The sequence below is a fragment of the Lissotriton helveticus genome, chromosome 7, assembly GCF_964261635.1.
Source record: "Lissotriton helveticus chromosome 7, aLisHel1.1, whole genome shotgun sequence".
Lineage (NCBI taxonomy): Eukaryota > Metazoa > Chordata > Amphibia > Caudata > Salamandridae > Lissotriton > Lissotriton helveticus.
Window position 1 is genome coordinate 1,080,078,562 of NC_136068.1, and position 24,034 is coordinate 1,080,102,595.

At 43.7% G+C, this 24,034-nt stretch overlaps 1 protein-coding gene across 2 annotated transcripts in view; it reads left to right on the forward strand.

Annotated features, from left to right (window-relative positions):
* The window catches only part of ENDOV (endonuclease V), a 190,491-nt gene that overhangs the window by 121,219 nt on the left and 45,238 nt on the right, over window positions 1–24,034 (forward strand). The window lies entirely within an intron of this gene.

Genomic DNA, 24,034 nt, shown 5'->3' on the forward strand with positions numbered 1-24,034 from the left:
ATGAAAGGCAGCCATGGAATGGGTATAATGAGATTAGGAGGAAATTTGAGTCTCCTCACATTAAAGGACTTGGACAGATGTGCAGCTTCCAAACATTGAGATGTTCCGTGAACCACGGGGCCTGCACACTTAGGGGTCAGTGGATAAGCGTCCTCCGCAAGTGGAAGAGGTTCAGTGGTACATGGGACTCCGCACGTCAGTGAGTTCAGTAGAGCACTGGGGTCCGCAAAGATGTTCATTGGGACATGTGGCGGGCTCACCTGCAGGGTCCGGGCAGATGGGTGGCCTTGACAAAACTAAAGGGAGCACACAATGCCTCCAAATGTCCAAGGACTTCAGCAAGTATCCAAGCCATCATAAATCGATGGACTCAGTGGAGCTTGGGGCTTGTACCCCTGGGTGTGGTTCAGTGAGACAAGTGAAGCGTGTGTGTGACACAGACCACGTGTATGAATCCGGGCAGGAACTGGCTCCCGCTTTCTTCTCACTGAGGGCTATAGACTGTGGACCATTCAATGGGCGTATCATAACATACTTTATTTACTGCTCTAAAAGCCAAATAGCTGGTAGCCAGTGCTATGTATTTTATGCGTCAGTGGCATAACTGCCTAAGCTGGCTACTAATATTTCATACAAGTCATATTCAGCATCCCTACTTTGGTCCACCCGGGTTTTCTTCAATTGTTTTAGAATGATAATTTACCTCAACTAAACTACTTTCAGCTTAAAAGGATAATTTAAAGTAAATGAAGCGCATAACACTTGGTTTATACTTTTGTGTAACAGTGTCTATGCTGTCATATGAAACATACCCCAAACAAGGAAACGTCCTGGTGCCACATTTAGCAAAACTTGTTTACCACATAATACACTTCTTTCAGTAAGTTGAAAAAAGGTCATGGCATTTAAGCAGGTCGTGATCTAGTAAGAGGTGTTGTAACCAAGGAACTCTTATAGGAGACGGGTTCTTCGCAATTTAGGACATGATCTAGGGCCATATGTATCATAGTTCCGTTTTGCGAATTCCAATTAGCGAATTTTAAGGAATCGCTATTTGGAATTCGCAAAACGGTATGTATGTACAAAATCGCTTTTTAATAGCGATTCCTTACCATTCCTAATTTGCGAATAGCAAATTGCTAATCGCAAATTACCCATTCATTTCTATGGGCCAGGAGGCCCATACGAATGAAGGGGCAATTTGCGATTAGCAATTTGCTAATCGCAAATTAGGAATTTTTTCAAGGGTGCAGGGGTGTCTCAAGAACACCCTGCTGCACCCCTGAAAATGAAATTTGGGGGCATATGGCGCACATACATGCCCTAAGGGCATGTATGGGCATCATATGGCACCTTTGGTTTTTTTGAAAAAAGCTTTTTGAAAGGAATTCGCAACTTACCACCAACTAGAAGTTGGTGGTAATTTGCGAATCCTTAATGGCATTTTTTGAATATTTTTTGTTTGATACATTGCATTTAAGGAATCGCAAAATTTGCGATTCCATAAGTGCAATTGCAAAATAAGGAATAGCAAATTTTGCTATTCCTTATTTTGCATCAAACATGTTTGATACATACCATTTATCACATTAGCATTCGCAAAGGTCGAAATTCGCAGAATTTCGGCCTTTGCGAATGCTAATTAGCTTGATACATATGGCCCCTAATCCTATACAGAGAGAGTAACAGAACTCAGCAGGCAGGAACAAATGTATGCAAGTATATATAAGAACACATGTGCTATCTACCACTATGTTCTGAGACAATGAGAAAATAGAAACAATTTGAAAAACAAGACACACCTTTTTTAGTCTTCCATTTCAATGTTCTTGAGTGGATTTATTTAGGAAAAGTTGGTGTTTGACGATAACAATACATAACAGAGTCCACTCTACACCCATATCTGTGACGTTGGAAGGTATTTCATTTGTTTTGTCTTCGCATCTCTTATACCATCTGTTTGCCCCTCCTTTAGAACGTGTAGATCGAAAAGTGCACTGCTGCAAAACACTTTTTATTCTGAGTAACAAAAAAAAGCATTTCCCAAGGGAACATTACACTGTGCAGTGCCGAGTGCGTGTGCTGCATCAGGAATGCATGTGATTAATAATCCAATATTTGTTGCACTGGCTGTCACTTACAAGGACATTTCTGATTCACTTTGTAGCCTACTTTCCAATGTTTAAATCATGCACCGTCAGCAGAAACTACTCCATAAAACAGACAATGTTTCTGTTTCTTGAAAGCACAAACTCTTCATTATGTTCTTATTTTAAGTGATTCATAGCAGTGGAAAATTGAATGTTATTTTAAAACGCGATGAAAACACTCTACGTTATTTATCGGAAAGGCTTTTATTCAGGAGAGTAGAATTCTGGGAAGAAAATAAATCCAAACGCAACCTGGCTTAATGCTTATTAAAATGAATGTTGAGTGTATTGTGTTTAAAAAACACTCCCTTTTCATGCTGTAGTGCTACTTCACATTTACTCGCGGGCGGAGTTCTCCCGGATGTACTGCAATTCTTTCTGCACTAACGTTTTCAGAGCTCTCCAGTGGGTTTATTTCTCTCGGTCCCTCTCTTGCTTTCTTTTATTCTTTCTCTGTGTTTCTCCTTGCTTTCTATCTCTAACTCTCACATTCCTGTTCTCCTATTCCATCCTGTGGCCTTCGAAAGTCTGGTAAGACTGTAGTCTCTAAAACTTACCTCCTGATTTTTGAGTTTTGGGTTTGCTTATGCGTTGTAATTGTTCTGTCTAGGTGATGATCAATTTTGCATTTACAATATTTCCCCATATCAGTATTACCTCCATGTATAAGTCACATGGTGGAATTTTCGGACCATATGTAGTTTTAAGACAAATCATTTTATCATTGACAATCCCTCTTTGTATCACTTACTACTAGTGGGACTCCGCTTGTCCCCCAAGGCAGCCACTTCTTGCATTTGTGGAGCATACAGAGATATAAATTGTGCCCTCCACTATTTTTCCAGTAAATTGTAGTTTTTTGATTAGGCACCTTCCTATGCTGCGTCCTGTCAATTATTCATATCCCAGACATTCGAGGTAAATCATTTGACCTCATGCATGAAGTGGTGTGGACGAAGAGAAAGGCTGATGATTATTCAGTGTGCTGTGCTATATCCGCTTCCTTAAATGTTTCGACAAGCATGCTACTCCACCATAACACATGAAGAACAAGAAGAGGCAGGTGTTAACAATAAACCTTTTACAGTCACCCCGGTGCAGAATGACCTGGTTCTAAATGTTTGGAAGGTCAGTTAATCTTCCGATGAAGATCCCGTACATGAACAACAAAATGGTGATGCCGGCTTTGTACCCACAGGAACACCATGGAGGAGGCGGCAAACAACCTTTACAATGCAGTCGTTATCACATAATACCTTTACCATGCATCCATTACAACGCAAATGCTTTTACCATGCAAAATGTTACCACGCGTATTCCTTTATAATGAAAATGTAAGCATTTTGCAGATAAGTGTGTATGTATATATATATATATATATATATATATATATATATATATATATATATATATATATATATATATATATTCACTGAAAAAACCATAGGTTTCAGGCCTTGTATAGTTAGGAATTAGCATTTAAAAAAGCTTTAAAATCCACTCAAAAAACTATAAGTTTTAGGGGTATTATAGTTAGCTGGACATTTCACTCATACAAAACCATTGAAATTGCTCCTATATAGTTAGTTGTACTAACTATATTTCGCGCACCCGCAATCCACTGCTGATGATGTCACATATTACATCATTCATGACATGGTCAGTGACATCACTGATGACATCTCAAATGACATCACTGATGACATCATCAAGTGAATGTGGTTTTCTTCGTTATTTAAATATGCATTATATATAGCAATTTGCATTGAAGAATGAGTGGACATATACAAATAAATATTTGGATGGAGGATTTAGTAGCCGTGTAATTGACTGTTTACTTTAACAATTTATAGTGTCTCACTAAATATAGTGGATAGTGACTAAAGTGTGTGAATATCTGTATCACTTTGTCAGTTGTTGTGTAAACTGGTTCTCCAGTTGGTTACTAGCTATGTGAAAGTCTATATTAGTTATTGATTAGTTAACTGAGTATTTGTATGGGAGAGTGAATGTGTGTGGTTCGGTGGGGGTGTGTGTGACTGCCCAAAGATGTGTGAATAGTTGATTCACTAGATATATGAAGTTAAAACTACATGTTCTAACAGTTGTTTGGGTGAGGGAATATCTTTATGGGTGTGGTGATGAGCAAAAATATTTCTCAATGGTACATGTCCAACAAACTAGAAAAATAAAAGGCAGTGTATGTGTCAGTTGTATATAAATAAGTATACATAAGACTCAATGATTGTGTGAGTGACTGTATGGATAACTGTATACTTGTAATAATGATGTTATAATACACTAAGTATGACTTACTATGAAGTGGTGTTTGTATAAGTGTGTAGCTAAGAAAGTATGTAAGTATGATCCATTGTTTGCATAAGTGAGTAGGATAACTTCATATGAGAATAGGTTGTGTGCTGGTGTGTAATGTCGATATAGGTGTATAAGTATTTTTGATAGTGTTCTATTGTTCATTGACAGCATGTATGAGTGAATCTACAGGTAAGTGATTAGATGTGTGTATACATCTATGAATCACTGAGTGGGTTTTTAGATACTTGTGATGTCACTGACCATGTCATGAATGATGTAATATGTGACATCATCAGCAGTGGATTGCGGGTGCGCGAAATATAGTTAGTACAACTAACTATATAGGAGCAATTTCAATGGTTTTTTATGAGTGAAATGTCCAGCTAACTATAACACCCCTGAAACTTATAGTTTTTTGAGTGAATTTTAAAGGTTTTTTAAATGCTAATTCATAACTATATAAGGCCTGAAACCTGTGGTTTTTTTCAGTGAATTTCAAAGGTTTTTTAACCGCTTCCGTGCGGCAGGAATTTCAGCGCTGTGCTGAACATTCCAATCGCGGGTGTGGTCGTGACGGAACCATTCCGTCATCAGCACAGCTCAACCGTGACTGATGACGGAATGGTTCCGTCACCAGCATCGAAGGGGTTAAATGCTAATTCCTAACTATATAAGGCCTGAAACGTATGGTTTTTTCAGTGAATTTGCAAGGTTTTTTAAATGCTAATTCCTAACTATATAAAGCCTTAAACCTATGTTTTTTTCAGTGAATTAAATTTTTTTTTTATGCTAATTCCTAACTATATAAGACCTGAAAGCCCACCAGGAATCTCCAGTATGCGCCAGGGGACTGCATTGCAGAGAGGTGTAATGAAGCCACGCCCATTTTTACACCTCTCTGCAACGCAGCCCCCGTGCATGTTTGAAGAGGGGGAACTAATTCCCCTTGCATACTGGGGGCCCCTGGGGGAAAACTAGCCCACCTGGAACCTCCAGTATGCGCCAGGGGGCTGCATTGCAGAGGTGTAATGAGGCTATGCCCCTTGTTACACCTCTCTGCAACGCAGACCCCTGGCGCGTTTGCAGAGGGGGAACTAATTCCCCTTGCATACTGGGGGTCCCTGGGGGCCAACTAGCCCACCTGGAACATCCAGTATGCGCCAGGGGGCTGCATTGCATAGAGGTGTAATGAGGCTATGCCCCTTTTTACACCTCTCTGCAACGCAGGCCACTGGCACGTTTGCAGAGGGGGACTAATTCCCCTTGCATACTGGGGGTCCCTGGGTCATATCTGCCCAAACGCCGATATTCTGAACGATTGAAAATTACTTTTCTTGAGAAACATTTGGATTTGGATTATCATGTCCTATACTTTGGAATTTTTGAAAGACTGACTTTGAGGATGCTATAAATTACTCAAGTCTGACCGAATTGTGTGGGTAAAATTGATACCTAGTCACTTTGAATAAGAATGTACTTACGTCTCGTCTATCATTTGGAAGAAATATCTAGTTATATGACAACAGGATACCGACATAAATTGAAGGAAATAAGAACGCCCTGAAGAAGTTCTGTTGTACAGAACGAAACGCGTCGGCTGGCTGTGGTACATAAACATAAGGAAAATAAAAGCATTTGAATATACACCAAGATTCAGCGCTTCAATAAGGACTCTAAGTGATATGATTTGATTGGACTTATTGTGCAAGTGGTGCTGTGCCAAACTTTGGAATATTCTCCACTACTCTCTACTATTCCACTACTCTCTACTAATCCTCTACTCTCTAATACTCACTCTCTACTACTCATTCTCTACTACTCTCTACTACTCTCTCTCTACTACTCACTCCCTACTACTCACTTTCTACTACTCTCTACTACTCACTCTCTACTACTCTCTACTCTCTACTCCTCACTCTCTACTACTCTCTCTCTACTACTCTCTCTCTACTACTCACTCAGTTCAGTTCTTTATTTATTTCGGTGGTTAAAAACCATCATAAAAATCCATAACATTACATATCCACATATAATCAGACTGAACATTACAATATTAAAAACAGGTTTAAAAAATAAATTAATATTATTTACAAGCTTTAACCAAACAAAGGGAGAAGTACATTCATATCATCCTCCATCAACCCCTTGTGTTTCTTAATTTGACCACAATTTTTAAAAAACTCATGATAGTACACAGAGTACGCGTCTCAGTTGCTCTTTGCAAGAATAATAAAGCAGTTTTGGCCTGATAGATTTTTGATTCCTTTAGAATATCCACCAGGAATCTTAGACGTGGCATTTTATAAAAAGAACAAAATAATACAAAATGAAGGGTGTCCTGCGGAGACCTATTGTCGCAGCCGCAGGCACCCTTCTGCTCAATTGTTAGTGTAAAACCAGACGGGTAAGCTAAAATATTGTGTAACAAATTGAGCCTAAAACGAGTCATTAAAAACCTCTCATGTTGACTGTGGATTAAAAAAAGATACGATTCCATACCCATTTCATTGCTTACAAGCGAGTGGGCTGCTACCGAGGTTTTATTAGAATCAAGTTCATTCCTCCTGTAGTCGTATTTTTGTAGCAGCTGGTTTTGGACATAATATTTGCAAGAGCTTACCACGTTTGAAGGGTCAGAAAATAACATTTGCTGGTCAATAGACTCTAGGGTTTCTTTAATGTATTTTAGCCAGGGGATTTGCAACCATCTGTCTCTACGGAGACAATCCTTGATGATCTGTCTTGTTAATTCAGCATTTGGGTTTAGCCAAATTCTAAGCTAGGTCAAAATTGGTCTCACTCTAATCAGGTCAGATATAAAAGGGGTGCCCAGCTCTTTGTGTGTGACTGCTGCCGGGATGCTCTGAGGTAGCTTTAAAAGTTTCTTTAAAAATTTGTCTTCCTCCACTTGTATCTGATGTGCATCCCTAAAACCCCACACCTCTGCCCCGTAGGTGGCTTTGGAGATACTGACCTCTCTATACAGTGTCATCACCTGCTCAGGAGACCAACGTCCCATCCTTCGTGCGAAGTTTAGTATGGCCCCGTTTGCTGAAACAAGTTTCCTGGACCTTTCCTCAATCAGTGGGGCAAACTTAATCTTTTCCTCAAACAGGAGACCCAGGTATGGAAAAGTGGTCACAGTGTCCACAATGTGAGTTCCTATCTTGAACACAAATCTCTTAAGAGGTTTTTTCCCTGCCATCATGATGAAAGACTTGGTTAGATTGACAGAAAGATCCAGATTCCTCATGAATTCAGCAAAACCAGTAATTAAGAGCTGAAGACTCACTGCTGTTCGAGCGAGGAGGACCGCGTCATCCGCATACAACAGTACCGGTATATGGCGCGATCCCACTCTTGGGCAGTCAGTTCCCAGTGTCAGCAGGGCACTCTCTAGGTCATTTATGTAAAGAGAAAATAGGAATGGAGCCAGGATACACCCCTGCCTCATCCCGCCAGAGCACGGGAAGGGATCGGTACTCACCCCCCCGCGCTATAGCGGACCTTGGCAGTGGTGTTCCTATGCAGTTCCTTAAGTATATTGATCAAATCCGGATCGATTCCCAATCTAAACATAATTGCCCAGAGTTTAGCTCTATTGACATTATCAAATGCCGCTGACAGGTCCATAAATCCCATATACAGGGTCCCGTCATCTGACTTGATGTATTTAGCTGCTAAAAGATATAAGTTGAGACATTGGTCACTTGTAGACCTGCCTGTCTGAAAGCAATACTGGGTGTCCACCAAGGTGTTATGGGTACCAGTCCACTCTATCAGGCGGTTGAGAATTACCCTACCTAATACTTTGGCCGAAACATCGATCAGCGAGATTGGTCTGTAACACTGTGGGTTGTCCCTGCAGCCTTTCTTGTATATGGGGACAATCACTGCAGATGACCAAGATCTCGGTAAACCGGATTTAATTGCGGCATTAAGTACTCGAGTCATAATCGGTGCCCATAGGTCGGTATTACTTAAAAATAGGTCTGGGGGGGTGCCGTCCGGGCCTGGTGCCTTATTACGCGTCAGCCCTGGCACTGCTTTTAGAACTTCCGACAAAGAGAATTCTAAATCGGTTGCCCTGGGTCCCTCCCAAATCCCATCCACAATAACTACCTCCTGTTGATTGTACAGGGTTTTAAAGTGGTTAGTCCATTGATCTGGTAGTATATTGGTGCTAATTACTGGTGAGCTTGAGTCTTGGTGACAGGGCCTATTTATAATTCTCCAAAATTGGGCGTAATCCCTGTTTTCTCCTGCTTCTCTAAGGTCTGCCCAGACTTCCTTTTGAAGAGCACTCTTCCTTCTCTTAACATGCATTTTGAAATTCTGTCTACAGTGGGCGATTTCATTCTTGTCTCTCGGGGCCTTCTTTAAACTCTGTTTTAATTCTCTTAATGCCCTCGAGCAGTTTGTATCGAACCATCTTGGTGATCGGCCTCTTAGTTTTTAGTAGCCCATCCACTATTTTGATTAGAGATTCATAGGCCAGAACCACTCCTCTACCCTCTGTCACAAGATCTAGGCAGGTCTCTATGTGTTCTTTCCCTTTGCCCACTAGGTTGGTGTAGAACTCTTGCGGGTTGATCATTCCCCACCTTATGCGCCTCCCTTGATCCGTTGGTTGGATAACAGTGCTTCCTCCCATGTTTTTTACTGGTAGATCATTATATTTAATTTCCAGGGAGAGGGGATTATGATCACTCCAGGGGCTCCACTCCATTCTTGCTCTTAAAATCTGATTTTTAGCAAAGGCAGAGATTACTATAAAGTCTATTATAGACGCACAGCCTCTACCTTTGAATGTGGGTATGGGAGTCTCCCCTGCTTTCAACGGCACCAGATCCATTGTATGGGTCAGCGCAAAGCTATCTAGAAGCTTCATCAATAATGTGCCCTCCTTATTGTGTTCAAAATGGGGACCCTTTTCTACGGGGCAGGAAGACCAATCAGGAGAGATGGGGAGTAACTTAGGGCATAAATGACAGTTAAAGTCCCCCATCAACAGGATAGTTGGTTCAATCCCTCCCTGCCTTAGATCTGTTTCCTCGTTGAGCCTACTCTCAAGCTCTAGTAGAATAGGGAAATTTCCATCACTTGAACCCGGGTTATAAAAGTTTACAATCGGAAGTCTCTGCCCCTGCCCCTGCAGAAAAACTGCTTGTATTGTATCTGACGCCCATTCCGGTTGTGACCAGGTGCCCTTCAGGTCTAGATCTGCATATATCACTAAGCCTCCTTTTGCTCTCCCAGAATTCACTTCTTTGGCTGATCTAAAAAAACATTTATAGCCCTCCAGTTGACAGGAGTCTGAATCTCGCGCCCATGTCTCTTGTAGAGCTATAATATTAAAGCCCCTTATATATTCATTCCACTCCTTATTCTTAAGCTTGGCCCCTAAGCCTGCTATATTCCAAGACAGAAAAGTTAGTCCGGCCCTATTCGCCTTCCTGCCCTCTGTACTGGGTACCTTTGTTATACAGTCACCTGAATCTATGGGTTCTGTGGCTTTTTCGGTCTCGACCCTCTGTTTGGGGGATTCTACCAGCCTCCGTTTTTGCTCATTCCTTGCGCTGACAGGACCAACCTCTGTTGCAGAGACTAAGAGTTCCCCAGTTGCTAAAGGTGTTACAGGCTCATTTTCCATCAGGTAGTCAGTAATTTTCCTCAAGTGACTGCAAAGGGGCAAATCTATTTCTCCACTGGGAGTAGTCTCGTGGAGATAGAAACTCATCAGAGTAGCTTGTGTATCTGACTCTTTGTGTGTGATGTGGCATTACAGGATGCCACCCAACATTATCAGTATCGTTAGCGTTGTTACTACTCCTGCTCCTTGGGTAGAAATACCCCAGCGGGAGCGCACAGATTGTGCTAGTGAGATTTCTGTTGGGGTTCTTCAGGATATAATCCACAAGTCTAGTGTCTCTAAAATGTGCTACTATGCAATCCCCTCTTATGTCCTTCTTTCTACCACCAAGCCAATTAACTCTTCTCACATGGACTATCTCTCCTCTTCCCCCATTATTTAATGGTCTATGTATATTCAACCACTTGGAGATCTTTGCATGTAGTTGGGAATGAGATTCTCTGTCTGAGGCCCTGATTTCCGGGACCCCTGCAAATATTATAACAAAGGGGCTAGCATCTGGAGGAAGATTTATGTGTGGAGGGGGGCTATCTCTGATAGAGAGGGAGTCGAAGTGGATGTGGGATGAGCTGTGGGGGCCATTTCTTAGGTGGTGGTCTATCTGCTCCATTTGCATTAGTGGTTGTGGAGGGGCTTTATCAGTGTTTTTAGTGCTCCTCTTGTGATTGTATCCCCCTCTCTGGTGTTGGTTTGATCCCCCTCTCTGCTCTTGGCGAACTTTCGGCGCATCATGTATCTGGGCAATTGTATGTTGGGTATGGCTAACACAGTTGTTACTTGGCAGTGTGTCAGTGTTGTCATTAGTGGCCACATTGCTTAGTTGGTCGGGGCCAATGGGTGGTTTCTTGGTTGTGAGTTCTTGTATCTTACTTTGTTTGGACAACTCGTTCGCTATTTTATCCACCTTGCTTATAATGGGTTTCAATTGAGCAATTAAAAAGGTTTCTAGATGTTTTTTGAGGTCTCCTAGGACTTCCTCGATCCAACCTGGTGGGTTTCTATTTGTGTGCCCGTTATCATCTACCAGGATAACCTCTTCCCTGTTTTTTTTAGATCGAACATCCCTTGTGAGTGGCTTATTTTGCCTCCGTTGTCCCTTAGTCCTCCCCCGATGTGTTAGTTTTCTCTGGGGGCTCAATTCGCTAAGGCCTGAAATTTCTATCCCTGGGGAAGGTGGGAGTTGCGCACAGGGAACGGCCTCAGTTGCGTTATTTGGGGAGGCTGCATTCCCCGTCATATTTGGGCTATCAGCTAATAACGGGTCTCTACAGGGTGTTGGAGTAGCTACAACGGGGTTAGGTGAGGAAGATAGGCTCCTTTCCATGCGCTCTATTTCCCCGGATACCTTCTTTAGCATCAGGTCAATAGCGGTGGGTTTTTTCCCTTTACTTGGGGCTAAGTCTTTTGGTTTTGCTAATGTTTGTTTGGGGGTTTCAGTTTGGCGAGTTTTACTCATAACCGAGCGTGTTTTAGGGTGGTTGGACATATTATAGGCCAGCTCTTTACCTCTTATCCTCCCCCCAACGGAAACCACAAATCCTTATAATGAATAACCCAGTACCTCAACACTTAACATATAACTTAAAAGACTTAGACCCCAGACCCCCTTCTTCCTGCGGCAACAGCTTGGGATCACAGATTCGTTTTAAAGTCTTCAAACACAGATGAACAGTCCCAAACCACGCTAAACAGTACCTGACCCAATGTGGCCATGCCAAGGGGGGTGGCCCGTCCCGTCCCTGGTCGTCCCCGGACGGCCACAGACGGCCCGCCCTCTGCCCGGGCTCCGCCCACGCGCGTCCCGCGAGGATCTGCTGTTCTTTAAGCGCCTCCGGGCGCTGGTGAATGACGCTGCTGGCGGCGTCACCGGGACCCCGCAGGGGATGCTGGGGATTGTAGTCAGCCAGGTAGGCAATCACGGTGAGAGACGCTCCCCCCTCTCGGCGGCCGCTAATGCAGAGCGGCGGCGGGGGAGAGCGAGGTGCAGGAGCGCGTTGGGCAACAAGACCACTCCGGGCCTCACCAGGTCAAAGAAGCCCCCAGTCGCGTTTCAAACCCCGCTCCTCTGCCGGATCTGCTGTTCTTTAAGCGCCTCCGGGCGCTGGCGAATGACGCTGCTGGCGGCGGCGCCGGGACCCCGCAGGGGATGCTGGGGATTGTAGTCAGCCAGGTAGGCACTCACGGTGAGAGACGCTCCCCCCTCTCGGCGGCCGCTAATGCAGAGCGGCGGCGGGGGAGAGCGAGGTACAGGAGCGCGTTGGGCAACCTTTACTACTCACTCTCTACTACTCTCTACTTCTCACTCTCTACTTCTCACTCTCTATTTCTCTCTACTCTCTACTACTCTCTACTACTCACTCTCTACTACTCACTCTCTACTACTCTCTACTACTCACTCTCTACTACTCTCTCTCTCTAATACTCTCTACTACTCACTATCTACTACTCTACTATTCTCTCTCTCTGCTACTCCCTCTACTACTCTCTACTACTCACTCTTTACTACTCTCTACTACTCACTCTCTACTGCTCTCTACTACTCACTCTACTACTTACTCTCTACTACTCTCTACTACTCACTCTCTACTACTCATTCTCTACTACTCACTCTACTATTCACTCTACTACTCTCTACTACTCACTCTCTGCTACTCTCTCTACTGCTCTCTACTACTCTCTACTACTCACTCTCTACTCTCTATTACTCACTCTCTACCTCTCTAACTCTCTCTACTTCTCTCTCTACTGGTCTCTACCTCTCAACCTCTACCTCTCTACCTCTCTACCTCTCTCTACACGCACACTTATACACATATATATATATGCATATATATGCATATGCATTTATATATATATGTATGTGTATATATATATACATACATATATAAACATATAATCTGCATATCTATATAAATACAAATATAAATACATGCATACATATACATATATGCATACGTATGCATGTTATTTACATGAAAGTTTTAAAAACACTAATAAAAGCAAAGCTAAAAAGCCACCTTATTACAAACAGAATGGCTTTAACTTAAACGAGGGCGAGATCTATTGCATTTTCAATGCTTGTTTACTTTGGTTCCATCAAGAAGGCATTCAGATGTGTCACACGTTTGCCATAAATTCTGAATGTTAGCACTCTAGTTGCTCATTAGATCACTGTAGGAAAGCTACTGCTCACCAGGGAAGTCTGCTGCTGGTATTCAAAGCGCATGTTTCAGTCTGCATGTCAGAATTTTTTTAATGAAATAGAAGAGGATTTGAGAAGTCACTCAAAATGTGCCCTAATTTTTCTTGCTGAAGCACTAATCATACTTTCCATGGCAAAATGAACCCCCTCATTTTGTTCCTTTTTAAATTAAATGTTTTCAGACTTACCACTTCATTCCAATCAAGATGGCTTCTGGTGTGCCATACTTTTGTCATTAGTAAGACTGTTAGTGCTCTAGTTGTTCTTTAGAACACTCTGGGACATTCTGTCATTGGGCTATACTTGCGCTACATCTGGGTGATATTTGGGCTACATTTGGGCTCTTTTGTCTCTGGTGGCCATCTTGGGAGACTGCATGTCAGAATGTTTTAATGAATAGAAGAGGATTTGAGAAGTCACTCAAAATGTGCCCTAATTTTTCTTTCTGCAGCTCTAATCATACTTTCTGTGGCAAAATATACCCCCTCATTTTGTTCCTTTTTAAATTAAATGTTTTAAGAGTTACTACTTTATTCCAATCAAGATGGCTTCAGGTGTGCCATACCTTTGTAATAAGTAGGACTGTTAGCGCTCTAGTTGTTCTTTAGAACACTCTGGGAAGCTGCAGTAGAACACAAAGGAATCAACTGACAGTCTCTGTTCTTGTTGGATGTACATGTTTTACTGAGAATGTCAGACTTCATTCTCACATGACTGAGAAAGATAATGTGAATTTACAGAAAATATGCTTTCTGTTTAGCTTATAGATCCCCTTCCAAACCACTGTGGGAAAAGCATGAGATAATAGTTTTCTTTCAAACATGGTTCATGATATCCCAGCAGAAGGCTTTTTCACATGGTAAAATCACCTTAGAACACACCACAATTCCTAAAATGAGTATGGTACCATCAACAAATGATTTATAATGTAACTAAAGTCCTAAAACCTTCTATTAACTGCTATGCTTTTTAATGAGGTGCTATCATGTATATTGGTCCCAAGATGGCTGCCAACACTTCTTGGATGAAGTGCTGACAGCCAATCAGATCTCACGATGAGATGTGTGGTTAGGCTCTGCCCAGATATATACATTTTTTCACATTTGATTTTCTCAACAACTACTGGAAGGATTTACACCATTTAAGCAAAAGCGTGATCTGCGAATCAAGTCAAGTCAAAAGTAAGTTTATTATGACCTTAGTCTTTAAACATGTGCAAAACGCAATATGCGAATCAGACTCTACCATTTTGCCAAATTTCTTGTAATTCCGTTTAGCCGTTCGGGCTGTAGCCGTGTCTAATCGTCCTATGGAAATTAACATGGGGAAAACACGTTTTGGGACCCCCTTATTTCTCAGCCCCCACTTCCCGAATCCCCCCAAAACTTTCAGGGAAGGAGCAGAGCGGAGCGGGCCATCTTCTTTGAGAAATTTGCGAATATTCATCAACCGGCGACAAAGTTATTCCCAATAGAATGTTGCGGATTTCCTATGGAAACTAGGTCCTAACTATATATACCTACTGGCGACCGCCAGTAGGTAATATATATATATATATATATTTTCCCAAAATTCACTCTGCGTACGCAAAGCATGCAGCGCACTCGTGAGTTGTTTTACAGTTTTATTGCATCAAAGCCATTGTTGCTGACAAACGCGTTTCAGCCTGAGCGGCCTTTGTCGAGACATTGACAAAGGCCGCTCAGGCCTGGACCTAAGCGCAGCCTTAGACACTGTATCGCATATCTTACTTCTCCAGAGGTTACGTCGATGCGGGGTTAGGGGTACAGCTCTACGTTGGATGACTTCCTTCCTTCTATTGTTAGCTTTCAAGTCGCCTAGCACCCGCATATGTCAGATAGTATTCCTTTCATGCAGGGGGCCCCACAGGGCTCTCTATATTGAGCTCTACCCTTTTCAGTCTTTATATTGGCCCCCTTGCAGAAATCGTGGAAAAACCCAATGTAACAATTGTGTCATATGCAGATGATATGCAGCTTATTGTTACCCTATTTCAGGACACGGAGGGGGCTGCAACTCAATTCTCGTTATGTCTAGAAGAGCTTGCCTCAGGATGTCCAATAATTGCCTAAAATTAAATGGCAATAAAACGGAAGTACTGATAGTCGAGAAATCACCTTCTATCTGGTCATCGGCCTGGTGGCCTGAGGCCCTGGGGCAAACTCCTGTTCCAAAAGTAGAAACAAAAAACCTTGGGGTGGTGTAGTTTGATCCTAAACTCTTTTTTGAGTGTCAAATTAGGAAGGAAACTGGCAAGTGCATCAGGACTCTCAAAGTCCTAAAGAAACTCCTAGACCTACTACCTATAGCGACCAGAAAAACTATTGTTCATGCCCTGGTTACATCTCAAATAGATTATGGTAATATCGTCTATCTGGGAGCTTCTGAAGGAAATTTAATTAAACTTAAAGCATCCAAAATGCTGCCACATGTTTGGTCCTTAATCTCTCAAGGAGAGAATCCACCTCTAAAGCTCTGTTTACTCTTCACTAGCTACCAGTGGAGACGCGGATTACCTACAAGGCCATGTGCTACTGCCACAGAATTCTGTGGAATTAGACCTGAGTTACCTACGATCTATGATAACTTCTTACACACCTTTACGTAATCTAAGATCTGTAGAGGCTCACTTGGTCAAGGTGCCAAGAATTGAAAGAGCCAGGATGAGAGCCCGATCTTTTAGCTATCTTGCAGCCAAAAGGTGGAACACTTTGCCACTGAATTTGAGATCTAAATCTATTGAAGGGACCTTCTGTAAGGGACTAAAAACTTGCCAGTTTCACCCTTAAAATAGGGAATGTCTAGGTGTCTTCCTTCAGTGTTCCTGCTCTCTCTAGCTTAGCCATAGTTCTCATTTTCCCCTTCATCTGTTTCTTTTTAGGGGGTTAGAATCGTAGCAGGGGGACACACCGTTTGGTGTAACCAGGCGCTTTACAAATGGCAAATAAATAAATTCAGGCAATCCTCATTCTGTAGACCGACAAAAAGACAACCACATTCCACACACTTCAAGGGTAAACACTTGTCATCTTCCCCAAAAAAGGTTGATAGGAGGGGGCAAACCGTTGAATCTGTATTCGCAGAATTCATTGCAGTACAGCAAACTATCAAAGAATGGGAGGCGGGTAGTATTAAGTGGGATTTTTCAGTAGTGCCCCCTCACACTAGCCTCACTGTATGCTCCAAACGGCCAGTGGAGCCTTTTTATGCACCATATAGCATAGTGTCACTTTAAAAAGCACAGTCCCGTTGCAAGCGGGAATCAACTAAATGGGCGCAGAGTGGGACAAGACTCAGCAGTGCTTTGGAGGAACGGAGGCCATCTCAGTGGGGTGTAAACTGTGGCTGTAAGAGGTTGGTAGGTGCACCAAAGTAACTACATCCCTGCCTCAGCATCCCTTGGCATTACTCGTCAGTGCATGAAACCTATGGTGAGCATCAATCATAGGAAGGTTGGCAAACAGCTGCTGGGACATCAAGAGAAGGTGGCTAGTGTTACCCATCCCTGTCAGAGCACGCTCCTTTTACTTGTACCTTTAATTGGCAGAGCAGGGATACAAATTAGCAGGCATCCTAAGGACATTAGAGTGATGAAAAACATTCGAAAAGGAGTGCAGAATGCCTCAACTTTTGACATGGATCGACACGTCAGAGGAGGTGTGAGGCGGCATACTTGTAAGGCGGTCAGCAGAGTCTTAGTTCATTGCTGAAGCGGGGTGGTTGAGGGAATTCCGGCTGGTGAAGGGACGGGAGCTGGAGCACTAGAGTCCATCTGTAAAAGTTTGTAGCAGGGCGATGGCTGTAAGGGGTCAAATTTAGCCTATTTATCTTGACAGAGTACCCGCTGGCACCCCTGAATATCTCCCGCTATGAAGGGAGAAACAAAGAAGGGAACACGCTGGCCACCAGACTGAGAGCCCATCAGGTGCAGGAACGTATAATGGAGCTGTGCAATGATGAGGGGACTGCAGCTCAGAAGAGGGGGGACAGCAGGACTGCTTTGAGCGTTTAAAAGCAGTTTATGTTCATCATTCCAGATGTGAGCCGGCGAGGCAGGAGTACCAGAGTCTGGAGTTTATAGGGAGATGCAAGAGGCTCCAGTCACCAAGGAGGAGTGTTCTTGGCAGTAAGTAGGTGTAAGCTTCTAAAGCTCCGGTCTCGCTCCAATTTGCAGCATCAATGCATACATCTTTTGCCGCCAATCTGTTGGTGCTGCGCTTGGAGGCGTTCAGTGATTTTGTAAACTGACCGTCCTTACAATGATGGGGGAGGCCACCTTGTTACTTATGAATCCAGGCAATGACCCAGCGTATCAGCCCATCTCTCTGCCTAATATGGCTCTCGCAATCCTGACATCCAGTGCTGGACTGGGTTATGATTGACCTAGTGCTGCAGGATCAGTCAATGTTTCCTAGAGACAATGTAAAGAAGGTACTACACCGGATGGACATTGCAAAGCGACGAGGCTGAGAGGTTGTCTTAGCCTAGCTGATGCTGAGAAGCCATTTATGGTGGACCCACCGAAGAGGATGGGCTTGGGTGGAGACACTTGCAAGTCGTATCATGGTGGTCTACCATTGGCCAGCTGCTAGGACAGAATTGGGTGGGCAGTAGCTGACAAAGGTGAACATACGTAGGGGCACTAGAAAGGGTTTCTCCATGTGTCTGTTGCTGTTCACGCTTTCATTGGAAACCGACACAGCACTTACGAGAGCACACATAGATTAAAGTGGCATGAAACTGGGGAGGAACGAGAGGAAGGCTGAGGTGTTTTCAGGTGAGCTGTTGGTATCTCTGATGGAACCTAGCTCCTCAACCCCATAGCTGCCGGAGGAGCAGGACAGATATCAGGCGGTTTGGTGATTTAAGATAAAATCTGTGAGGCCAGAGAATCCAGCCCAGACCATTGTAACCCAGACAAATTAAGACAATTGGAGAACATAATCCTCTTTAGGTGGCCAGAGTGGCCTTGTGCTATTTTCGGAGACGACAGAAAGGAGTGCAAAGTCCTATATATAGGTCCCAAGATCAGGGGCGTAGCTAGAGCTTCTGGCGCCCGGGGCTATCCCTCAGATTGCCGCCCTTGGCCGCGGGGCTGGGGAAAAAGGACGGGGAGCAGCGGGGTGGATTGGCAGGGTTCAAGTTACAACGCCACTCTCTACTTCACTGCAGGTGAAAGCAAAGGTCGGAGCGGAGGTGCTGCGTGGGTCCACCCAATATTTTTACCGGGTAAACAATGTCCACTCGCCAAGAAATTGGGCCTCACAGAAATATGCTGAACTTGATCTGGTGTCATTTTCAGACTCCTAGGCACGTTCAGCAGCACCTGCACAGTCTGCTTTTCATTCCCATCAGCAACGTGCTAGTAGCGAGTGGGGCTTTTATATCTTAACCTCCAGCTGGGCCAAAGATAAAGGCCCAGTTAAGGGGCCATTAGGCCTCCTTTTGATGGAGTGGCGTGGAACCTCACACTTAAATGTAAATGCAACAGAGGGAAACAAATGCACACAGCTTGTTATCTCTTCACAGGTACTTAAGAGAGGCTTGCTTTTGACTTTATTAGGTCCATTTATGTAAGTGCATGAACTGTAAGAATGTCATATGTGTTGGCCTGTCACAGTATTTACACACAATTTAAATAGCACTATTTTCATGCAAGTGTGTAAATCAGTGTATAAGATGAGTTGCATGAGTCAATGAGGGTTGAAAGATATAGCAGTCACATATCCTACATAGCTCACTGAGCTTTATTGAAAGGCTTACTATTTATGAACTGCAAGTAACGAAAGGGTCTGTGTTCAAAGCAATAACCTGCTTACCTTGTTACATAAAAAAACATTCTATCATCTTTATATTACATGATGTGCTTTGCCAGCACATTAACCTTCTATACTACTTCGAGTCAGATCTGGAACTACACAAAAAAGAAATCTCTCCATGAAATACTTTAACCGCCTGGGTTATCTCACCAATTATTATTTCATGATATATACTGGGCACCACTGTAGCAGATGTCTTTCCCCATAAAAATATTAGAAAATGCAGACTTTGTAACCAATTAAGCATAAAAGATCTACCAACATGCTTCTCCTTGCTGCCTAGTTCTTTAAGCAGGGTTTTAGAACATTTTTAACATTAGTTGAGGCATCGGGATTGCGCCACTTTTTTTAGCACAACCCCAAAGCAAAATCTAATTTGCTAAATCTCATAATGCACTTAAATGCACTCATGATATGTGATGTCACTTACTGTCACTTACTGTGATGCCATGTGTGAGGTCATGCATTGTGACATCACAGGCTGTGATTGCACACACTATGATGTTACTTGACTAACTAGGTTAGTTCCCCCCACATGCTGGAGTTACAAGAAAGTCCATAACTTAAAAAAATACAATTTACATATTTTTCCCCACAGCACAGGCAGTTTCATGCTGTCTCATCCACCACAAGCATTTTAAAAAGGCCTGCCCCGGGACCATCCCTCTGGGTAACTTCATGTGGTGTCAGTCAGCCAGCAGTGTAGTCCAGCAATATTTCGAGACTCCTTTGAAAAGCATCACCACCGTCCCACCTGTGGCCCCCAGGTCAAAACTAGAGATCCTTCCAACTCTCAGTGTCACCCATATCCAACAAGTGATACCTTAAACTGATAGCCACCCTTAAGTTAAGTTCCTACTGCTGCTGTATAGAACAGAGGAATAAAAATTCAAATTTTATTCATTTTCACTTACCTTATTTAGGCTGTCAGTGTCATAGCTGCCATGGTTTCAGATTGCTATGTGTGACATTTTCAGAATTTCAGTATAATAATGAGTGACATTTCAACGATTAGGAGTGACACTTTCTCCCGAGGTAAGAATCAAGCAAAGACGGCAAGGGAAACATATAAATATCAGAATTAATACCCATTTGAGCAATAGGAACTCTATTAATATCTTACAACTGCTGCACAGCAACCACAATTCGATGCCAAAAAATTCAGCCCATACAGTGAACCTGTCACACCTACACTTCAGGGTGTGTACTGGAAGACAGCGTACATATGTGATATTACGGCAGGAAAGGTTTGTGGCAATATAAGAAAAATCAAGAGTACAACCCAGTGCAGCAAACCCAACACATCCAGAAAAAAGCCCAAAACACTCAGCCCAAAACTGTCAATTCAGGGGTTGCATTGGAAGCAGGCATGATAAGAAAACTACCACCTCAATGTCTCAACAAGGTATAGTGGGGAGAGTGTGTGTATTTAAAATTGCTGCAGGACATTTTTTTTTATAAAGTCAGGAAACCAACAGTAAAACCCTGCGCAAGAAATTTAATAGGTCAAAAAATGTCAAGCCACACACTGGCCTGTTCAAGACCTTGGTTTCTCCAAATTGATTGATTTCCTTTTTGTAGTTTTATGTAGCACCGGCTCAGCCAAAAGGTATTGAATGGCTTTAAACGAGCACCAGTTACATTTCATGAGCAGAGGGAGTTATTTGCCCCAAATCACAGGATGTTCAGACTATGCCGGGCCCGGGAGTCAAACCTCTTTCGGTGACTGCTGCTGGTGTCGAACAGGTCGGCCACGCTGCACTCTCCCTGCAAGATCAGTGGCACCACAATCAGTGGAGATAAGTCGCCCCGGCCCAAAACAAGTTTGCATACTGTAGCAGAAACCTACTAAGACAGACTGCCTCATTGCACAGTTCTCGGTTACACGGCCGCAGGCAGATCCGGAAGACCGCTGCGCCTGCACATTGTTAAAGGCATAAAGTTGAGTAGAATTAGAACTTAAGTACCTTACTTCTTTGCGAGGTGAGCCGGTGCCCCGCCAACAGGTCAGCCGTGTCTGGCTCGCAGTCATGCTTACTCATGTGGCATTGGCAACCAACGCCAGGCCTCGTGATTCTGGCAGGTACCTGTATACGGTAGTGGACTGGTGACGGTGCCCTGGGCTGTTCCTGCGGCCGCCGCGGTCCTCTCTCAGCCTGGCCGCTGGTGAGGGGTCAGGTCAATCCGGTCGTGGTGTGGGTGCCTGGGTCGATGTAAATAATAAATACTGCCACTGTACGAGGGCCTCTTTGATCATCCCTCTGTAGCTGGCATCATCACACAACATTGTTGCAGGCGGCGAAGATGGGGAGTATCAAGATGTCTCTTCTGCTAAAGATCCTCCGTTTTGCAGATTCTGCCCTTAAAACTGGGACAGATGAGGTCCGGTAAGCTGCAGGAGCTGTGGGCTCTTACGCTGGGAAAGGTGGGGAGGGAGCAAGAGTGAGGATAGTGAGCCCAGTGCATTTTAAGATCAGGATTGAGGGTTCCGAGCATTAAACACTACTCCGGGTGGCACCGATAGGATACTTGGTGGAAATAATGAAAGAAGAGACAGATGGCGAGGTGCTTCATGTCTGTAGGGCCACTGCAGGAGGTACCCTGGGTCCCAACAAGACAAAGAGGCAAGAACCTATCCCGTTCACTGATCGCTTCTACTACACAGAGGACACGGGATTCTCTGTAGGGAGAGAGCGGAGTCTCATAAACTGTCCGGCAACCTTCACTTCGAGGTGGGGCAATCACGACTTCACAAACGGGGTTGTCACAGACGGGCAGCCCTCTTTCACAATGGGATTAGTGACACATTTCGAGATCTACGGGCAGGGTGGTGTCTACCAGATACCAGAACCAGGTAAGACACTGGGTGTTCAATCCACACTTGGAGATTGTTACATTGAAAAATACCCAGAGATACCTAGGGCCTCATTTAAAGTTTGGAGGAGTGCTTAAACATGGCGCCTGCTTGGCAACCCTTCAGGTCCGTGAAGGGGGCCTTCATGGTTGCTCTGCTAGGTGCCCAGGGGCGTCGCCCCACTGCTTTTAACCAGTGGGAAACATAAAATGACAATAACTTAGAGTTATTGTAATTTTATGTTTCCTATCCTGCTGCTTTGCGGCAGGTGGGTGGGCGGGGCTACTCTGAGTGTTTTGCCCACTCCTGACTGCGCAATGCAATGACTGTTTGGTCGTCCCTCTCGGGCCGCCCAAACCAGTCATGCGCACTTTCCCCTCCTCCATGCAGACTGCACTGTGGCCTGCATGGAGAACATGGCCACCAATCCAGCCCCTGGCTTTGCTCAGACCAATCACAACGCTGCATTGCAGCGTTGTGATTGCTTAGGGGAGGGAACCTGTCTGCCTGCTTCCTGTTCCTGTCTGAGACAGGGAGGAGCAGAGAAGACGCGGGACCTGGCTCGAGGTAAGAAGTATAAAAAAAAATGTAATTCCTAACTACCCTCCCACCCTCAAGCCATGCCTGCGGCGACTGTAAGTGCCACGTTTCTCGCATTAGAATAACACTATTCCGGTAAATTTCCTGCATTACTGCAATGCCTCAGATATGAATGAAATGAAATGAATGAAATTAGATTTGTAAAGCTCATGGCTGCCCGAGAGCGTCCCAGCGCTATAGAACAGGTAACAACTGAGGAGAGTACCGAACTTTAGGAGTCTTGGGGGAACAGAAAAGTCTTGAGAAGCTTTCGAAACCTAGGGATAGCTAGGTTCCGTGCGGAGTCTAAAAGGAAGAAATACAAAAGAAGTGTGCCCAGCAGTGTGATAAAGCTGTGCAGTTCTAGTTTCTTGCTTTGCTAAGAGAGATGCATAAAAGCTGAGCTTGTTTTTCCATGGCCACAAGATGGCAATAGTGTACAACAGGAGCTATAGGAATCTCAATATCTTATGACATGGAAATATCCTGCTATCACAGAAACTCATATGCAAGCCAAACGAACTTAAAAGATTTGAAGACCTGAACACAAAACCACACACCCGCCTAATTAATATAAAAAAGCACCCCTTGCTCAACCATAGTATCTAACAGATGTGGATGTCCAGCCGCAAAACGAAGCTTCTAAATACATGGCAGAAACGAGGTCAGTCTAAACTAGTAAAAGAGGGGCTTAATTGGAAAACTGTTCAGGGAGAGCCTCTCTCCCATCCTTTAGTCGGCCTCGGGTCCCATGTGGCAGAGAGCCTGGACAGACTGTCAATTGATCATGATCTTATCATGCTATTAATGTGATTGTTTGCCAGCTAGGAAGGCACGGGCTAGCTAAGGCAGGAATATCTGTTTAGTTTATTTCTCTGCCACCCCGCCCGGCAACAGGTGTCCGACCTTGGCAGCGGGCTGTGCCAGGCTACTACTAAGTGTACCACCCACCCCCTTTTCTGAACCGTACTACTAAGTGTGGGCAACAATATAATGTTTGCGAGAAAGTGTCACTTATAATTAAACTGAAAATATCACAAATAAGCAATCTGAAATCGTGGCAGCTATGTGGTGTCACTCCCTTTCAGATCCACCCCCCATGCAGGTGCGAAGCTCTAAGTAAGGTGGACGGTAGACAGTCTGCCAGAGTCTAAGTAAGGCCCAAATAGTTTGCTACCGGGGTTCGGAAAACTACATTTCTATTGTCATGGGACAAAAAACAACCAGGGATGAAACTAAACTCGGCACAGTGGAGAGAAATCTTATCATGAATTATTATCTTTTCACATGAAAATGAGCACAATTCAAAAAAAAAAATATATATATAATTCGGTTTGCACTTTACACCAGAGCATTTACACCCATAGATGGTTCTAGTTAGCTTTCCTGATGGAGAAATACGGGGAATATGGAGACTGTCTCCCATATCCTACGGTCATG